The 15,662-nt window shown below is 49.0% G+C and overlaps 1 protein-coding gene and 1 long non-coding RNA gene across 4 annotated transcripts in view; one reads left to right on the plus strand and one right to left on the minus strand.

The window, feature by feature from the left end:
- The window catches only part of STAMBPL1 (STAM binding protein like 1), a 46,766-nt gene extending 37,216 nt beyond the window's left edge, over positions 1–9,550 (minus strand). Inside the window, exon 1 of the mRNA XM_069101763.1 lies at positions 9,130–9,550. The gene's annotated coding sequence lies outside the window, so the exon portion shown is untranslated. The remainder of the gene's footprint in view (positions 1–9,129) is intronic.
- A 36-nt stretch (positions 9,551–9,586) lies between these two features.
- On the plus strand, positions 9,587–14,648 carry LOC138172064 (uncharacterized). 3 transcript variants are annotated; one of them, XR_011171038.1, is made up of 6 exons: positions 9,587–9,665; positions 10,221–10,416; positions 11,439–11,509; positions 12,161–12,310; positions 12,564–12,681; positions 13,216–14,648. It is a non-coding gene; the product is annotated as an uncharacterized lncRNA (long non-coding RNA). The 3 variants fall into 3 exon arrangements; XR_011171040.1 differs by having other exon boundaries at positions 12,161–12,273; XR_011171039.1 differs by lacking the exon at positions 12,564–12,681.
- The last annotated feature ends 1,014 nt before the right edge of the window (positions 14,649–15,662 follow it).

Consider the following 15,662-nt stretch of genomic DNA (forward strand, 5'->3'; position numbering starts at 1 on the left):
CAGAGACAGAGAGGGAAGAGAGAGGGAGAGAGAGAGACAGAGACAGAAGAGAGACAGAGAGAGACACACAGAGAGAGACAGAGATAGACAGAGAAGGGGAAGAAGAAAAAGAGGGCCGGAGAAAGATGGGTGAATGAAAGAGAGAAGAGACAGAAGAAGATGGAGATGGAGGGGAGAGAAGAAAAAGGGAGGTAGGAGGAGAGATAGAGACAAGGGAAGGAGGAAAGATGGGGGAGAAGAGAGAGAAGAGATATAGAGAGGGGAAGAGAGAAAGAGAGGGAGGTGGAAGAGAGAGAAATGGGAGGCAGGGTGGAAGAGAGACAGGGGAGAGGAAAAGAGAGAGGAGAGACAGACAGAAAGATAGAGAAGGGGAGAGAAAGAGAGAGAGTGAGAGGGAGAGACACAGAGAAAGACAGAGACAAAGAGAGAGCAGAGAGAGAGAGAAAGATGGGGGAGGAGAGACAAAGAATGGAAAAAGAGAGACAGAGATAGTTGGAGACAGAGAGAATTGTATCCTGGTTCTTTCCAGACCCTCGTGGAGACAGAACAAACAGGAAGCTTCCCCCCACTCTGCCCAGTCATGAGGAAGGTTAATAAAAAATGACTAAGGGCAGATCTCCTGTTTCAGAATGAGTGGGGACAGCCCAATCAAACACTGTGGAGGAGGGCCTGGGCCCAGCACATTAACCAGCAAGGCTAATGGAAAGGGTGTGCGACTGACACCCTGTGGGCCAGCTGCGGCCCTGTGTGCGAGGGAGGAGGGGCCCTCCCTTCGGCCTTACATAAGACACACTTTCTCCATTTTCACCAGAAAGAGAATGTGTTAGGAGGGCCTGAGGAGGCCCAGCTGGAGAAGAGAAGGCAGGAGGCAGCTGCTGGCTGTCTCTGAGTCTTTCAGGGGCTGCCATGAGGAAGAGGGATGGGACCTGATCTTCGTGACCCAGAGGGAACAACCAGGGCCGATGGGGGAGGACTTGAAGCCAGGAAAGGCTTCTGAGCACTGAGTTGTCCCAGAGTGGTGCGGCCTTTCTATGGGGCTCATGGCTTCCTCTTGATGAGAATCTTTAGGCAAAGGTGGGAGACCTGGTTTGGGATGTGACAGAGGGTCTCCTGACAGATGCTGGATACATGAGGTAGCCTTCGAGGCCCTTTCTGTCCTGGAATTTTTCAAACCTCAAAAGGGAGGTGCAAACCATGGGTTCTAATGCCAAGCCCCATAACACTACTGGACCTCAGTTTCCTCATCTGTAAGATGGGGGTAACACCCACCTTTCTTCCCTCACAGGGTTCTTCCGAGGACAAAGTCCTTTGAGACCGCGTTTGGGAAAGGGCTTGCAGGCTGTCAAGCGGAAGAAGTCTGATCGTTATCTGAACATTCTCTTGGACATGAAACTCTTGGTAGGAAAACTACAACTTTAGCCTCATTAGAGAAGTATGATCAGCAAGAAAATCCTGAGGAGGAATCAGGAGAACTGAGGATTCCAGGGATAAGTGGTGACGTCCTGAGCTCATGAGACCAGCTGGGCGAGCACACAGTCTGTGAACAGCTCTGGGGAGTCACGAAGTTTGGGCGAATGAGCTTTGGCTCTGGAGTCAGAGGCCTCTGAGGGGCAGCTTGGTGGCACAGTGGACAGAGCGCCAGGCTGGGAGCCAGAAAGACCCGAGTTCAAATCCTGCCTCAGACACTTACATTTACTAGCTGTGTGACCCTGGGCAAGTCACTTCACCCTGCTTGCCTCAGCTTCCTCATCTGTAAAAAGAGACAAGAAAACCCTATATGGGGTCATGAAGGGTCCGACATGACTGAAATGGCTGAACGACAACAATTCGGATGCTTCCTGCTTGTGGGACTTCGGCTAACTTCCGTCGGCCTTGGTTTTCTCATCCATAAAATGCGTGTGTTAAACCACTGTTGTATAAAGAAATGTGTAAAAAGAGCGAGTATCTGAAACATCAGCCATTAAGACAAAAGCAAACAAAACTGTGAGAGGCCACTGAGGTGGACTTTGAGTTCCTTCTGGCCCTGGAGCTCTGCTCCCCCTTTTCCCTCTGCTTCCTTCTCTCTCTCCTGAGCAGACCCAGCCGACTCGGTGAAGCGTCTTAGGTGCCTGCCGTGTCCGGGCCCAGGGGCAAGTGCTGGAGTCCAAAGGCACAAACAAAACCCTCCCTCCTCGAAAGGCTGTGGCTCCCACTGACGGGAGCAGGCTTTGCTGGCCCACGCCCCCTCACTTCAGCTAGGCATTATCATCTCTTCCCTCCTAGAGCAGCGGGACACGCTCTCCATGCACCAGCCGTCCGTCCTTCTAGCACGTCGGGTCAGCGATACAGGGAAGGGCATTATGAGGGAGCTCATGAGTCCTCAGACTCATCTCCTGTCTGGGGACAGCAGGCATGGAGGGGAAGAGAGCTCCAGAATAGTCCAGCTGTGGATGAAGGTCACCCCTGCCTCAGGGTTGGGAGGGACTGCGACTCTGACCTATCCCAGAACAGAAACCCCTCTACGTTCAGCATACTTTTATTAAGCACCCACTATGCATAAAACTAGTTATGCTGGGTGTCGGAGAGAAAGAAACCAAAACAAAGCCATCCTGGTCCTCAAGAAACTTACTTCCTACTGGGGTTTTAAAATATGGACACAGATCAATAAAAAATGTAGATGAAGTGGTTCCAGGAGGGAGAGAGTAGTGATGCCCAAGAGGATCCGCAAAGGTCCCACTACCACAGGGTACCTGGGCCCTGCTTGAAGACAGCTGGGATTCCAAGAGCCAGAGAAGAGGGTGTGCATCTGACATGGGCCACAGTCTGGGCACAAGCCCAGAGACAGCAAGTGGAATGTGGCGTTTGGGGGAGAAGAAAAATATTAATGCCGATATTAATACAATAGTGCACACTGCATTTTAGGCTCAAGTCTGACAGAAACCCTTTTATTTAGTTTAGCGTTAACCAAATATTCAGATATTTCTAGCATGGAGAGAGAGATGCCCAAACTGGCATAGGGTCCAATTCCCTAAAATATGACTGTCTCATATCTATAGGAACCCTGAAGAAAAAAAAATCACAATATGTATAAAGAGTTTGGGTGAACACTTCAGAAAAATTGAGTCACCAGGTCGCCATTTCATCCCCTTTGAGTTCCTCCTTCAAAGCCATCAATGGGAGAACAGTATGGAGGCAGGAAGGCACCTCCCTTTCAGTGGAACAGGAGCACGCCCTTTGAGTGGTGCTGGCTCCGGTCACTTCAGGGGTGATGGTTCTTACCCTTAATCCATGTCCCTAAGGAAGGCCTTCTGGTCCTCAAGCTATCACAGACCCTTTGTGTGAGCTTTTCCAAGGATTTTGGAAAGGACCTTTTAGAGCTAAGCGAAAATATTATTTCTTAATCATTCTAGAGAATCTAAAAAATGGAGGTTTTTGAACGTTCCCACACTAGAAGAGGAAGTAGGCCAGTCTGATGAGAAGGGAGCTCACACGTGGGCACCCAGCCTGAGGACCTTCAGGGCAGAGCTCTCTTTCACTCTGCACAGCCCAGTTGCTTTATGCCAAGCTTGCAGAGTCCCTCACTATCCTGGCTGAAATCTTCTAGATGATGCCAAGTTATCAATGCCTTTCCCCAAATGGTGCCATCCAGAATTCAAACAACACATCAGATATGTTCTGATCTGGCCAGAGGTCAGTGGCATGGTAACCTCCCAAATTCTAAAATATTCTGAAATATCAGGGGCATGACACAAGGGATTGTGGGCAACCTGCTGGTGATGAAACCTTTCCATACTTTTCTGGACTAGTCCTTGAAAAGTAGATGCAGTCCGGAGCGGCTAGGTGTCGCAGTGAACAGAACTCTGGCCCTGGTGTCCGGAGGACCTGAGTTCAAATCTGAACTCAGACATTTAACGGTTACAAGCCTGTGTGACCTTCGGTAAGTCACAACCCCAATTGTCCTGCCTTCCTGCCTCCAAAAAAAAGAGTAGATGCAGTCAGTCTGTCCCCAAGCTCATCCTGGAAGCCTCTAGGCAGTGATGGGCCAATCAGTTTGTATGTGTTCTCCTGGGAGAGCTTTGGAGAACTCACAGCTACCCCCTTGCCACAACAACCCAAAGACAACTTAACTCCATATTTGGCCTGTGCTTCAGTGCCCAGTTATTTTGCAGACCAACTTCTGCAAAGCCGCACCTTCCCCATCTTGGGATTTGCAAAGTTGATTTCTTGGACCCCGGTATAAAACTTGACATTTATCTCTACGAAATTTCATCATCTTAGGCTCAGAGCACTGTGGTGACTTGTCTTTTTGGATACTGACTCTATTACCCAATATGTAATCCACCTCTAACTGCCTTTTCATCACCTGTACACTCAACAAGCCTGCCATGTTTATGCCTTTATCCAAGTCATTGATAACTATGATATAAACAGTAGGGGGCTAAGCAGAGACTCCTGTCACACGCCCCTGGAGACCTCTTTACAAGCCAACAGCAAACCATTAGTTAAATCCCCCTTGGTTATATTTATCCAACCAGTTCCAACACCACCTACGTGGACTGTCACCATCTTGCCCATGAGAACAGCATGGGAGATCTGGGCAAATGCTTGGCTAAAATCTTAGCTCTAAAGAGGATCTCTTCTTGGCAGTGCTGGAGGACCACGGGGATGGCACACTGCTGCCCCCGTCACACGTGCTTGGCATGCTGGTTTGGTTGGCTGAATTGTGTGTGCCTTTTTCTTTTTATTCTTTGTTTTAAGAGATGGCTCCTTGGGGAAGGGACCAGGAGGGATGCGTTCAGAAATAAAGGGAATAGAGGAAGAAAAGATCAATAAAAATTATAAATTAAAAATAAATCTGAGCAAATGAAAGTGATTCTCCATGGAACACAATCTTACATCTTCTTATAGAGGCTTGGGAGAGGACTTGGGACCAGAGCTTAGCTATGTGACCCTGAATCAGTCATTTCCCTCCTCATCAAACTCCACTCCGGATCTAACCCATGATGGCTCCCTGTTGCTTATCAAATTAAATCTCCTTTCCTGGCATTCAAGGCTCTCTAGAGGCCAGCCCCATCAGACCTGCCCAACCTCCTCCATTCCATCCCTCCTAAGCCCACACCCTCAACTCCAGTCCACCCCGACTTTTGTCTAGCCCACCCTTGTACTGGCTGAATCCCACATTTAGGCTTTGCTCCTCTTCTCTTGAATTTCTGCTTTCATCAAACCTCTAGGCTGATCTCTGCCCCCAGTAAAAAACAGCACATTTTAAAGGTCAGAAAACTGAGACCCAGAGAAGGTTGATGCCTTGCCCCCAGTTGTAATTGGTGATTGACAGAGTAGGCATCTGAGCCCAGGTCCTCTGGTTCCTCCCTTCTAGGTAGTAGAGAGAGCCCCAGCTTGGGAGTCAGGAGACTCTGCTTGGACACTTACTAGCTGTGTGACCTTGGGCAACACTCTCCCTCCTTGGCCTCTGCTTTCTTCATCTATCAGGATGAAGCCTCCCTCACAAGCTCACTTTGGGGATCCAATGAGGTAACGGAAGCAGAGAGCTTGGGGAGCTCGAATGCCCCATGTGGAGGCCAGCAGTGGAAGTGGGCAAAGGAAGGCACATGTCATCCGTGGCCTTCTCTGAGCAAGTTCTGCTCTGCTTTTCAAAGGAGTGGACTGAGTACAAATTTCTCACGTTTCTACAGCCTTCTGAGTCTGACAAATGCCTCTCCTTCAAAGAGCCTTGGGGAAGTGGCATACAGTAGAAAGTGGGCTAGATCTGAAGTGAGAAGAGCTGAGTTCCAATCTGCCCCTCACTACAACAGCAGCCTTGGGTGAGCCTCTGACCTTCTCTGGGCCTCCGTTTTCTGACCTGAATCCCTCCCAATGGCCAGCCTAGGATTCTCTAACTAGGTCTAAAAGGATTATATGCCCATTCCCCCTATGAAGAAAGTGAGGCTTTAGAAATCACAAAGCTAGAAAGTGTCAGAGCCAAGATTTGAACCTGTGTCTCTCCTGACTCTCAGGCCATCCCTCTTTCCACTTATGGCCAGGCTTGTGACAGTTGGAGGAGCTCACAGGAGCCTGGGGCAGCAGGGAGGCAGGATGCTTCTCTCCAGCACAAGGGACTGCTTAGGAAACACAGAGGTTACCAAGGAAGCACGAGATTCACCCCAAACCAGTGTCGCTAAGCAACCTGCACCAATGGGCCAAAGCAATGCGTTATTTTTAACTTTAGAAATAATTAGGCAGAGAACATTAAGAACAACCCGCATCTCGGCCCACAGGCTCTTGGATAAGTGGCCGGACCAAGGCGGGTGGGGTGGGGCTGGGGGTGCAAATGAATGGGCCGCTCTGCTCCAAGCTCATCTAGCTGGCCTCCCCAAGGGGAATCCCCAACAAAGAAAGCTGTGTTCTGGTGGAGAGGGCTGACTCGGGTGTTAGGGGACCCTTCCATCACCTTGGGCAAGCCACCTAAATGCCCTGGGCCTCAGTGTCTTCCTCTGCAAGGTGAGGGCTTTGGACCAGATGGCTTGAACCCTGTCACTCTCTCCTTACGTGGACTTCCTTAGAGAACCCCGGGAAGGGAGAGCCAGGCCAGCATTTAGCCCCAAAGGCCAGAGTCACACTCCCTTTCCTGACGAAGGTCTAGAGGTGCACAAGAATCTCCATTCCTAACTCCTGGGATGGCACAGTCAGTCAAAACACGCTTATGGGGCACCTCTGATGTGTATGGCAATGCCTATGCAAAGGCCTCCAGGGTGGGCCTCCCAGAAGGAAGGAGCACTGATTTGGGAGGCAGGGACTGTGGATCTGATTCCAGTCCCTGCCGGGGACCCCTGGGGGCTGTCTCACCTCTGGCCATCAGCTGGCCATCAGAAGGACTAGGAGACCTCCAAGGTGTTGTCTCCCAAGCTTCAGCTCTTCCACTGACTGTGTGACCTTAGGTGGGTCACCCCCTCTCTCTGAGCCTCAGGGACCTTGTCTGTTAAAAGATCTGTTGGGCAAAGGGATGTGTCTGGAAGAGAATCTGTCTGAAGCAAACACTTTGATGGCCTAGCTTGTGAGGCTAAAAGAGGGGAAGGGGGAGGGGATGCCGAGTGAAATAAGCCCAGAAACCCGAAGACAAGATTTCCTAGAATGTGCATCATTGTCCTGAAGATAATAAAGGCCTGTGCTGGGATCGAGGAGACCCGGGTTCTCAGCCCCCTCCCACCTCTGGACCTAGGGTTTCTCACCTGCCAAATGAGGGCCACAATGGCTGAGGCCAATTCCATCTCTAAGATTCTGTGACGCTAGGTCCCAGGGTGTAATTGTGGGGGCTAAATTTAGCATCCTGGCTGGGAACATTCAATTGGCAAGTGACTCCAAGGCTTAAGAAAAGATAAGAAAGGATGGAGAAAGACCAGGAGCAGAGAGGAGAGGAGAGGGAAGGAGGAGAGAAGGTTTATGAGAGCGGAAGGAAAAAGCAGACGGAGAGGAGGGAGGAGAGGAGAGGAGAGGAGAAAGATGGGGAAAGGAGACAGAGTATGAGAGCAAGGGAGAAGTTAATGTATTTGGGCACAAGAAATAGAAATTAAAGCAAAGGGAGACAAGTAAAATAGACAGGAAAGTCATTAAAAAAAAAAAAAAACCTTTCCACAAAACTTTGGGAAAAAAGCTCAGCAAAACTCTTGGCCATCTATTTAGACTGCTGGGAACTCTCCTCCCATAATAGGAAGGCCCTGGACCCAGGGTTATGGTCAGTGTGACCATGGGCTAGATCTAGAAACAAACCCTCCTGCCCTGACATCATTCAGTTCCACTGTCAATGACAGGCTTTGGCAATCAGAGTGCTCACTTTTCAAAATAACAATTCTGTTGACTGCATAATATCATTCTTCACATTGCCTTCTTTCTCTGGAACTTGCAGCATTTCCCTAGAATGCTGGATTGTGTGACCTTAGGCAAGTCACAAGCCTCTATGGGATTCTGTTTGCCCATCTGTAGAATGTGGGTGGGGTTTGGACAGTGGTCCTTCCAGCTTTTAACTACTATGACCCTAGGAGGTTAGGCAGTCTCTCACTGTTATTCTGTACTAATAAAATATTAATAGCATAGAGTTGGGTTTTTTTTTTTAATCCCCTAGGGTTGAGGAATTTGAATGTAAGGTAACAACAGACGGTAATTTCTGTGCCTCTAGAAAGTCCCACAGTGAATACCCTTCTAGTGTTTCTGAGTAGACCAGCCCTGATGGTGCTCATTTATTGTTTAAATTATTTATCACGAGCAGAAGGAGCCTTGGAGAATGGTTCAGTGCAGCTTGGACAACTGAGCCCAGGGATTTCTTCTCCCCCCACCCCCATAAATACATACATACTCTCTCTCTCTCTCTCTCTCTCTCTCTCTCTCTCTCTCTCTCTCTCACACACACACACACACACACCGGAGATGGTACAGAGTGGCAGTGTGTGTGTGTCTACGTGTGTGTGGACACCAGACCCCACCTGGCCCGGGCCATCCCCCCTGAGGACAGCTGAGGAAGTTTCATCACAGACAGCTGCCTGCTTACTACTTCTAGCTCCCGGTCAATTCCGCTCGTCTATCCGGAGGGGCCAAAAGCTCACTGCCTTCCATCCCGAGTGGCCAGATCACAGCTGTGCGCGGCCTTGGGAGTTCGAGGGCCTGGCTTCCACGTTCCTCGCTCAGTGCGTAGGTGACCTTGAGCAAGTCCCTTTCCCTTCCTCGAGCTGCCTCGCTTTCCTCCCCTGTCCCAGATGGGTGGAGGTGGGGGGTTGGGGAAGTCCCCTCCGAGGCTCCCGCCTGCTGGGTATGCGGGGCTCGGCAAGGGCGTCCTCCCCGGGCACCAGGGCACCTCACAGTCACCCGAGAGGGAGTGAGCTAGCTGTCAGCAATGCGCACACTTCCGCCCCCCCTCCCCCAAGTCTGGGACAAGAGACCCGGGCAGGTGCGCACCGCCACACCAGCCCTCGCCGACACAAAGGCATCCAGACACAGCCATACACGTACTCGGAGGGACAAGCACAGGGAAAACGACCCCCCAAGTACAAAGACACACGTGCCTAAGTGCAAACAAGCGCACCCCAGACACACGTACACACACGCACACACAATCACACGCGCAAGCGCGCGCACGCACACACAAACACACACACTGCTCACCGGCAGCCCAGGATGCGCAGGATCCCTCGTCGGGGTCAGTGGGCCAGTCTCTTGCTGCCCGGCCGGGCATCTGAGGGACGCGGGGCGCGAGCAGAGCAAAGCAAGTGCCGGGGCGCCTAGCCTCCCGCCAGCCCGCCAGCCCGCCCGGCTGCCCGCTGCCGGCTCCCCTGCCCAGCCCGCCACCGGCCGCAGGCTCCCCAGCGGTGGCTGATCCTTCCTCCCTAGCTTTCCCCGATCGCGATCGTTCGTCCGGGGCAGCCCCCGCCTCCTGCTCCTCCTCCCGAGGCTGCTGTGGCTCCCGTCTCCCTCCCAGGCCCCCCTGGGCAGCGGCTGGGCGGGTTACTTGCTTTAGAGACCGGCCAGAAGCACCCTCCGGACTAGGATCCCGGGACTCAATGGCCCCCGGCCCGGCCCCGCCCCTCCCCATAGCCGCCTCGGCCCAGTCCCGCCCCTGCCTCCCCGCCCCCGCCCCGCCTCCTCCTTTTCTTCCTCCTCCTCCCGCGGCTGCCACCACAGCATCCTGGGGCTTCGGACAGGTAAAGGGAGGCACCTTTCCAAGAGCGCAGGGTCAGGCCCCCGCGGCGCCCGCCGTGGTCGAGAACCTGAGAAAGGTCCCCTGGAGCTGAGAAGGGCTCCGAGGCGGACCCGAGAGCCAGGCGAGAGCCAGGGCTGGTCCCAAGGATTAAAGCTCAGCCTTGATCCTTCCTGGAGGAAAACAGGAAGCGACCTCTCTGGCTTCCAGAGGATGGAAGCTCATTGTGGCAGGGAGACCTTCCTTGGGTTCCTGCCCTGCTTCCAATACTTATTGACTGGGTGACCCTAGGCTAGTGACTTAACGTCTCGGGGCTCTGGCTACTTTCCAAGACTGCCCAGCGCAGGGCAGAAAGCGCCAGCCTGCCTCGGTGGAGGGATCTGCCCGCTTCCCTGCGTATGTGGAATCTCAGGGCCAGTCCCTTTCCCTGCTGCTTACAAGAGCACAACTGCAGCTTAAGAAATGCTCGTTAATTAATTGACTAATCGAGCAGGGACTGTTGACTAAGTTGTGCTTCACCGATGCGATGGAATCTTACCTTTTTCATCTTATTTTTCAGTGAACGAGCATTGGTGTTCTCTAAATCCTGGTAATAAGTAAACAGTCTAGAATACAGAAGCCCACCCTGTCCCTGCGGCTCATTCTGCGCCTGGGATACCCACCGCCCCTGAGGAACTGGAGAGAACGTGCCTCCGGAGTCCTCTGGGCTCTTCCAGTGGTCGCTGCAACGAGAAGAGACCAGAGGCAGCCCTCAGGTGCTTATCTCTACACCGATGCTGTTCTTTTAACTTAGTTGTTCTCCTGGTTCTGCCCTTTTCACTTTGCATCAGTTCATACACCTCTTGTCGTGTTTCTCTGAAATCATCCCATGTCTCAGAGCAAAATAGCATCTCCTTAAGTTCCTAGACCATGATTTGTCTAGCCATTCCCCAAGTGATGGGTCCTCTCTTGGCTGGCCATCTTTTGCCTCCACAAAAAGGGCTCCTGAAATCTCTTTTTGTCCTTTTCCTCTTTCGGGGGGACATCAACATTTATATACCACTATGCTCCTTTCATTTCTGAGAAATAGGTTATCTCCATTTTGTAGATGAGGAAACTAAGGTTTAGAGGGGTTAAGGGGGTTGCCCAGGGTCATGAAGCTAGTCGGTATTGGAATTCAAGTCTTCCTGACTCCAGGCCCAGGGTTCTAACCATTGAGCCATGTAGTAGTAGTAGTAGTAGTAGTAGTAGGAGGAGGAGGAGGAGGAGGAAGAGGAGGAGGAGGAGGAAGAAGAGGAAGAGGAGGAGGAGGAACTTGCAGGCAGATTATATATTACTTTTTATATAATACGCTTATATAGTACTTTAAGATTTCCAAAGTGCTGCACATCTGTCACCTCATTTCATTCTCACCACAACCTTGGGAAGGAGGTGCTATTTCCGGTTTACAGAGAAGGAAATTGTTAAGAAAAGCTAAGTGGCCTATTCAGAGTCACACAGCTAGTAAGTATCTTAGGCCAAATTTGAACTCAGGTCTTTCTTCCTGACTCAAAGTTCACTTATCTATGTCCAGTTAACTGCCTCAAAGAGGGGACAGGAAAAGTGAATGAGAATGAACAGAAAGTCAAAGAATCGTTCTAGAGACTTAGAGGGATTGAGGGAAAAGGTTTGTTTGTTTTTTAATTCATTGCATTTAATTAATCTGAATGTAAATCTTTACTAAGGAAGGTGAATTATTTAAGTTTTTTAATGAATAATTTAAAAAGATAAGTCAACATTCATTTATCAAATATTCTAGACATCAGAGAAGCAAAGACAAGAACAAAATGGGCCCTGCCTACAATATTCTTTGGAGGAGGAAAAAGATATGTGAGTATATGTTAGTATGAACTATACACAAAATAAATGCCAAGTAATTTGGCACTAGCAGGAGGTGGGGAATCAGGAGAGGCTGCATGTAGGAGGTGGCATTTGAGGTTTGAAGAAAGCTAGGGACTGATTCTAAGAGGCAGAGGTAAGCATGTGCATTCTGGATGTGGACATCGACCAGGGGAGGGGGCAGCCTATGCAAAGTTGCTGAGGCAGGAGGTGGAATGGCCTAAATGAAGGTAATTGTAGCTTAGGCATCAAAATCTACTGCCAAGGGCGAAGGACAAAGAAATTCTGCAAAGAATTCAATAAGGCTATCCAGAATAAATCTGAGTTGGAAGGTCTTAGATGAGGCAACACCTCCCATCTCCCAGGGAAAAAGAAACCAGAAACAAGTTCATGAATTTGGATCCGTAGTCTGTGTGCTCTTAGGCCATTAATTGGCTAGAGAAAAAATAATCAAACTCAACACTGCAGTAGAAAAAGAATAAAGATAAGGAGACGGCATAATCTTGAAGAAGGTAGAAGAGTGTGGAGGAAATGGGATTTGAGTCAGAAGTCTGGGTTCTCATCTCAGCTTTCTGCTTTACTCTCTATATGATACTGTCCCTATGTAACCTTGGGCCTCCGTCTCCTCATTTGTTAAATAAGGGAGCTGACCCAGATGACCTCTAATTTCTCCTCCATCTCTAAAGAGGATCCTATAAAGTAACTCAATCCAGACCCAAATGAGAGACTGATCCTGGACGTGGGAAATGGATAAGGTAACAGATAACAACAGAGACCGTCACCATTTACTAAGTAAGTGTAATTATTGTAGAGTAATTCTGAGAACAGGGAGGACAAAAGAACCTAGAAACCACACCAACCAGCAGACACTTGTCCCCTTGCCATGTGGAGAGATCTAGCAGCCAAGGGCCACACCAATTTAGAATATAAATCGATTTGCAAAATCTTATGAAGGAAAAGTTAGAGAATTAGGAATAGTCTTGACTCATAAGACAGAAAGATTGGCTTGGGGCTCAGTTCGTGGAGCCAACTCATCTTCTTGTAGGATGAAGCTGGAAGAAAGACAGACAAAAAAGGGGATGATCCATTGATGTTTCTATAATCAACGATTTTCTCCATCAGTTACAGTGGAGTCACTGCATTTGCACTGAGGGGACAAAATGGTGAGATGGCCTGAGTGACTGACTGAATGGTGGGGAAGATGGAAGGAAGGTGGGTCTGGTGTCCGGTAGACAGAATGGCCCAAATGGGCCAGTTTGCTCACACTCAGGCACCAGCCAGCTGGCCTGGGCCCCAGTGAAGGGGATAAAGTAAATCAGAGAATGCCTGGGGGCCATGATAAATAACAGTAGTCTCCAAAGTGTTTGAAGGACTTCCACAAGGAAGGGGGATTAGCCTGCTTGGAATTAGGAGCAGAGGGTGGAAGCTGTAAACAGGCAACTTTCTGTTAGGTGTCAAGGAAAACCTTCTAATAATCTGAACTGTCCCAAGGACAAATGGGTTGCTCTGGGAGGAGGTGGGGTCTTCCTTGATAGAAGTCTGCCCACAGAGTCGGATAGCCACTCACTGATAATGCTTTCAGGGGATGCTTGTTCAGGTATAGACTGGCCAGTCTCTTGGTGTCCCAGCCTGCAAGTCAGTGATATAAACATCCAGTCTAGCTGACCTTGCCTTCAGGCTTCTGTTTTCCTCTCCAGATCTGTGGGCTCTTCTCCTCTTAAGCACCTGGACCTGAAAGTGACAGGAAGACCCAGAATTGAGGGGGGCTTCTTAAAAAGACAGATGGTGCCTGGCTATTACCAATGGCTTCTGGGATGACCTTGGAGTCAGGAAGACCTGCCTTTGATACACACACTAGCTTTGTGACGGTGGGTAAGTCACTTAATCTCTCCGTGCCCCAGGCCACTTTCTAAAACTGTCATGGTTGAATTGCTGATTTGCATTTGCATCAGTAGAGGGACTTTCCACCCAGAGAATTCTCTGCTCTGATGAGACCACCTGCTGCTAGACTAGAGCTCCTAGAGGGCAGGTTTCTTGCCTTTTGTGGCATCTCCAGCTTTGGCATTGTTCGTGGAACATAGTTGGTGCTTAGAAATTGTCATTTCTCAAGGATATGAACAGGCAATTTTCAGAGAAAGAAATTAAAGCTATCTATAAGCACATGAAGAAATGCTCTAAATCACTATTGATTAGAGAAATGCAAATCAAAACAACTCTGAGGTACCACATCTCACCAGTCAGATTGGCTAAGATGACAAAACATGAAAATGACAAATGCTGGAGAGGATGTGGGCAAATTGGAACACTAATGCATTGCTGGTGGAGTTGTGAACTGATCCAGCATTTCTGGAGAGCAATCTGGAATTATGCCCAAAGGGCTATAAATACTTTCACATCCTTTGACCCAGCAATACCACTCCTAGGGTTATATCCCAAGGAGATCATAGAAGTAGGAGGAAGACCCATATGTACAAAAATGTTTATAGCAGCTCTTTTTGTGGTGGCAAAGAATTGGAAATTAAGGGGGTTCCCATAAATTGGGGAATGGCTGAACAAGTTGTGGTATATGCATGTTATGGAATACTATTGTGCTATAAGAAACGAGGAACAGATGGTCTTCATATTTACCTGGAGAGGCTTATACAAACTGATGCTGAGTGAGAAGAGTAGAACCAGGAGAAATTTATACACAATTACAGACACAATGTATGTGTGATGACCAGCTTTGATAGACTGGACTCTTCTCAGCAATGCAGGGATATAAGTCAATCCCAAAAGACTCATGATGGAGAGAAATGTGTGAATCCAAAGAAAGAACTAGAAAGAACTGAGTTTGTATCCAGATTGAAGCAAAATACCTGATCTTTTTCCTTCTCTTGTTTGGTTTTATGTCCTCTTTACCATTTTTCATTCCATCTAATACAATCTGGCTTTATAACCTGACTAATGTATAATGTGAAAGTATTTACAGATGCTATATTTGACTGTATGATGCCATGGGGGGAGGGGAGGGAGGGGGACAAAATGTGAAACTCAAGGAATTGTATCCTGTAAAAGTAAACAAACAAATTAATTAAAAAAAATATAACTGGGAAAAATTTAACAAAATAAATAAAAATAGAGTAGAACATAAAAAAAAGAAATTGTCATTTCATTGACTCCTTGTCCTTTCCCTCCACCCTGCACCTGGCAACTGGAGCAGCAGTTTAAGACAATATTTCTGACCTCATGGAGCTTTTAGTCTATTGGGGAGAGGAAACACACTTATAATGCAAGGATTTTTAATAGCTGCATTCAAGAAGTGGGAGCAGGGTGTGCCTTTGGTTCTGAGAGGAAGAGGTGTTGCCAGCTCCTGGCTCCTGGCTTTTACCACCTGGCCCAGACAAGCTGTAGTCTGGACTTTGGTCTTCCTGCCGCCTGGTCACATGGTTTCTCTGAATTGTCTGGGAGCTCTGGCCCTGGACCAGTCTTCCTATTAGCAAAGGGGCCCTAATGGACAAAGCCTACAGGCAGTGGTAAATGGCCATCTTTTATTATTCTTCCATGGGGAGCCAACCACACCAGCCCATGGCAGGAAAGCTGTATCCTCAAATCCCCATTTTCTCCCAACACTTACAATAACAAAAATGGTCTGACCACCAAGGCTTTTCAAACTGTTTACCTCCAGCTCTAATAATTAGGTAGAGCCATTTCACTCAAACCTCTCCTCCCCTCTCCCAACAATTGCACCAGATCAGAGATTTAGAGCTGGGAGAGGCCTCACAACTCCTACAATCAGGTGTAGAGCTGGGAGGGACTTTAGAGGTCAATCCCCTTATTTTACTGAGGAGGAAATTGAGGCCTGGGTTAAAGCATGGCATTGAAAGTCATCTATGAAAAAGTTATCTTACCAAGCACTGAAGGAACAAATAAAATGCTGAAACGTTACTTGCTTCCACCAAATTCCCAGACCATTCCATAGTTTAATTTTGGTTTCAACCAAGCAACCAGTCCTGGGGGGCTTAACAACTGAGCATCCCTCTAAGAATGGCAAACCAGTGTTCATCACCCAGGAGCAGAGCACTGTGGCCTGCCCACCCATGGTTCTGCCCAATTATAGTTGGATCCACCTGGGGGTGGGAGGATGGGGGAATAATTGATCAAT

The sequence above is a fragment of the Petaurus breviceps genome, unplaced genomic scaffold (genome assembly GCF_028583685.1).
Source record: "Petaurus breviceps papuanus isolate PSGF00001 unplaced genomic scaffold, PetGlider_PUasm1.0 490, whole genome shotgun sequence".
Classification (NCBI taxonomy): Eukaryota; Metazoa; Chordata; class Mammalia; order Diprotodontia; family Petauridae; genus Petaurus; species Petaurus breviceps.